Consider the following 5,000-nt stretch of genomic DNA (forward strand, 5'->3'; position numbering starts at 1 on the left):
CCACCTGCTCGAGTACTGCACCAATAGCGACGTCGCTGGCATCGGTGGAGAGAAGGAGAGGGGCGTGTGGGATAGGAAAAGTGAGAGCCGCAGCAGTTGATAGGGCCTTCTTTGCATTGCAGAAGGCTGCATCTTGAAGGGGACCCCACTTCAGGTCCTTTGGCTTGCCCTTGAGGGAGGCGTAGAGGGGAGCAAGAGTGGTGACAATGGCTGGCAGAAAACGGTGATAATAGTTGATCATGCCCAAGAATTCCTGCAGAGCTTTGACTGTCGAAGGCGCGGGGAAATTCTGAACAGCTGCTACCTTCTCAGGGAGGGGATGGACTCCTTCAGGAGTGATACGGTGCCCTAAGAACGACACTTCGTTGGCGCCAAAGGTACACTTGTCGTACCGGACTATAAGGCCGTTTTGTTGCAGGCGGTCGAGCACGATGCGCAGGTGACGGAGGTGTTCCTCTTTTGAGGAGGAGAACACAAGTATGTCGTCCACATAACATACACAGAAAGGGAGGTCCCCTAAGATGCCATCCATGAGACGTTGAAACGTTGCCCCAGCATTACGAAGGCCAAAACAGGAGTAATTGAAGGTGTATGTACCAAACTGAGTGGTGATGGCGGTCTTGGGGATGTCTTCTGGGTTCATAGGCACCTGATAATACCCCTTCAAGAGGTCGAGCGTAGAGAAAACCTTCGCTTTGTGCAGGTAGGAGGTTACATTGGCAATGTTTGGGAGGGGGTAGTGATCCGGTTCTGTTTGCATGTTCAGGCGCCTGTAATCCCTGCACGGACGGAGGGAGCCGTCTTTCTTCAGAACGATGTGTAAGGGTGATGACTATGGGCTGGAGGCCTTTTGGCAAAGGCCCATTTTCTCCATTTTGGCGAACGTCTGTTTGGCGGCTGCCAATCGTTCCGGTGCCAGACGTCTGAATTTTGCGAAGACTGGGGGTCCCGTCGTCTTGATATGGTGATAAATACTGTGCTTGGCAGGAACCGTGGGCGTTTGGTGAAGTTCTGGACGGAAAACTTCCGGGTACGACGTGACGAGGTGGGCGTAGGCATCCGTGGGTGCGCTGATGTGGAGAGCGAGGTTAGAGGGGGCGGGTTGAAGAGGTGTCAACAAGTACAAGTTAGCGTTGACCAATCATCGGTGGGCGACATCGACCAGAAGGTGGAAATGAGAGAGGAAATCCGCACCAAGGATTGGCATTGTGACATCAGCAACGAGAAACTTCCAATTGAATTTACCGTTTCCGAACGATAATGTGAGGTTCTTGTAACCGTAGGTGGGTATCGCAGATCCGTTTGCAGCTACCAAGCGGACGTCGGCAGATGTAGACAGACTACGTTGTGCCTTGAAGAGTTTCCTTGGCAAAAGAGAACGACAAGCACCCGTGTCTACCAAAAATTGCATGCCCGTTCCTGCATCCTGTAAAAAGAACAGATTAGAAACATGGAAGGCCACCGCCACAAGCGATGGCCTGCTTACATGTTTTTTGGCCACTGACAATCTTTGGCACATTTCTTCGCGGTTGCCCCGAATCTGAAGTGGTAGTAGCAAAACTGCGGCGGATGGGAGGTAGTAAGTGGCTGTAGAAGTCGTTCGTTGGGGCCGCGAGCGATTGGTGGGTGGTGGGCGGCTGTGTCGCCGCTTCGGCACGTCACGAGGTAGGCGTGTATATCCTACGGCATTCATGTCTGCTTCGGTTGACGTTGAATAGGCATCCTCGTCGTCAGGGGTGGAGGCGTTGATGGAGGTCTTGAAGTGGCTGTCCATAAGGGCGTCGGCTTTGGTCCTCAAGTCCTTTATGGGTAAACTATCGACATTGGGTATGGCAGCGCGTACAGGTTCAGGTAAACGGCGTATCCAAAGGGCACGGAGTAGGTTCACCTCACGAGGAGAGCCGTCTGCGGCGATACTGGTCATTTCCCTGAGGGCAAGCGAAGCCCTTTGGTCCCCCAATGGTTGTTGCGAGAGCTGAAAAGCTTTGCTATACGGGCGGCTGGCGACGGCGAGTACTGCTGCAGAAGGTATGATTTGAGGGCGTCATACGCTATTGGGGTGTCTCCTTGTTCACAAAGCCAGTCGGATATTTCTGGGAAGGTGTCCTCGGGTATTGCCGCGAGAACATAATCCGCTTTGGTGGTTGAGCGAGTCACGCCCCTGATACGAAAGTGAACTTCAGTGCGTTGAAACCAAGCAAACGCCTCTCCGGTGGCGAACGGTGAAAGTTTCAATGTGTTGGCCGTGGCGCCAACTGATGTAGTCTCCGTCATAGTACTAACGATGCAGGGGTGAGGGAGGTGGGGGTGGAAGGCAGTGGGAGCGAGTCGACTTCCGGGGTCACCAATGTGACGGCGCCGAGTAAGGGTGTGAACTCAAAGGCAGATTGGAAACGACTGAGTTATATTATTGTGGAACACTCTCCTTATATACAAAACCTCAAGGCAATAGGACATGACAAGTTCACAAGACAGACAATATCACAGAGGAAAAACCAGACATGAATTTTCATTTTCGTTTTAGTGCGAGGGAAGAGCGAAGATACAAGCATAATATATACAAAAGGAATTATGTACAATTGTGTGAAACACGGTTGGTACAATATCATATATTTTTCCGAGATTTCAGCTTTGGTAAATATTCATATTCAGGCAGAAAATCAATCATTCATATTTCCATTTTTGTATTTGTTAACCAAATATGAAAAAAAAATTGAAATCTTGTCGGCCTCAATCAAGTGAATTTTGTAATTCAATTTGTGGTTTTACTGTCCTTCCGGAGTTGAATATTTGAGATCATTTTGACGTCTAAAAGATTATACATTTTACATACACCAAATATGTCTGCTATTTTTCGACATTTATACGAATGTATAATGCTTTCCTTTTTTTACTTGATAATCACAGGAAAATAACTTTGTTGAATGTTCTGAAGTATCTGCGACAAAATTACTTATAAAATTTCAAACCAACATGTATTCATTCCTAAATTAGTATTTCTGTTTTATAAGAAAAGACTTTTCACCTGAAAAAATGGTGATTTATGATAACTTTATTTATATCGACCAGTATCATATACAGTGAATAACCATCTCTAAAATCAAGATTTTGGGTATTTTAATTTTTTTGTTTTCTTCTTTTTTTGAATATTGGTAAATGAGTCTGACCTTTTTCGTTTAGTAGGATCTTCATGTTATCAATCATGTATGTAGTCTTTCTTTCCAGATAATTATTGATATATTTTTTGAAGGGAAGCAGGGGGGGGGGGGTTATTTTAAATTTCCTATTCAGATATCATCAAACATCAAAGTATAAAAACAATAAAGACAGTAAACTATGACGTGATTGTTTGTTCATTCCCTTCAATTAATCTACATGGAAATATATTGAATGTTCTCTTGTAAGCATTTTTTTCTTGGCTAATTGACCACGGGGTAGTGTTTTGTACATCAAAGAATATATTGCATTAATATACTACTAATTTGATGATTTAATACCTAATTGATTGCATGATAATTTGACCTAAAATTTATTCGGGATAAAACACAAATTTTACGTGAGTAAACCTAGAATTGAAGAAATGAACCATCTCGAACTCTCTAAGAAACCAACTTAGACGTTAAACTCAACCGTTCTATATGATATTGAATTTTTTTTTTCTTAAGATTTTAGGGAAATTCATGTATAACATATTATTCCATTTGAATAGAGGTTCGTCTGTTAAGAATATAATATTCATAGTAGGTTATTGCCTACGAGGTAAAAAAAAATAAATATCAGTATTTCTATTTACCTTACGACCACTGATAGACAACACTTTGGTCAAAATAACTTAGCCCTCATTCTTATTATGTGCAAATATGTTGATATGTCTTGATAAAAAAAAAAAAAAAAAAAAAAAAAAAAAAAAAAACACACACATACACACAACTAGTATATTAGCGCAAGTTTGTAATATGTTATCAGATAAAACAATATTTTAGTCAGAATTTAAGTTAGATTTACTTGCATTAGCTTGTTGTGTTTACTTTGAAGCGAGTAATTGGCAATGAGTAGTGTGATGATACCTGACTTAATTTTCCTCTTAAAAGTCCAATACGTTGCCTGAAAAAAAAAATATTTGTTCATAATAATTTTTATTTTAGAATATAAAACATTTCATATCTCTTTTTCTTATTTGCACCAAAAATCACATAACGATCAATTTGACGTTCTAGTTAACTTTTACTAAGTTACTTAAATCCCAGTTTTATGACAGTTTTTTTTTTTTGCATAACGACATAAACCAATCTCTACTCCTTACCGCATTTGGATAATATTGTATAAACTGGATAAATAAGGGAAAAGTCTAAAGGGAAAGTTCCCAAATAACCCCCTTTTGGAATTCACGTAATGGTTCTACTGACGCTTTTCATGCCCTTTCCTTTTTATGGATAGCGTGAAATGTTCCAAGAAAATTTTTGTTCGTGAAGATTTATTAATTTGGATTATTATATTTGTAGGCATTTTGAGATTATCTTCGTGCCACCATAACCTCTACCCTACTAAATACCTTTTTAATAACGAATTTGGATTCCAGGACGAGTAATTTATCTATATCTGAAAAACGGGAAGTTTGAGATATCAAGAGAAATTAATTACTTGTAGGCAATAAGTTAGTCAAGGCACCAGCCACCCTTTGAAGATATACCGCTTCAGAATTTTTTTTTTTTTTTTTTTTTACTTGCAAGATAGTACTATATTGTATCCCTATCGTGTAACAGCTCATTTGTTTTGGCCTACTCATCCATCGTATCACCTAGCATATTCTTTACACATTCTTCCCTTTTTTCATACACCTGGGAAAACTAAAATAACCGAAAAAATTCTTCTGCACACGTGGAGTTAACTACTGCACTATAATTGTTCAATGTCTATTTTCCACATGGTGAGGGTAGATATGACACTATCTAGTGTAAGAAGCTCTTCTGGAAAAGGTCGCTCCTAAATTCAAACCATTG

This window comes from Palaemon carinicauda, chromosome 11 (genome assembly GCF_036898095.1).
Source record: "Palaemon carinicauda isolate YSFRI2023 chromosome 11, ASM3689809v2, whole genome shotgun sequence".
In the NCBI taxonomy this organism is placed as follows: Eukaryota; Metazoa; Arthropoda; class Malacostraca; order Decapoda; family Palaemonidae; genus Palaemon; species Palaemon carinicauda.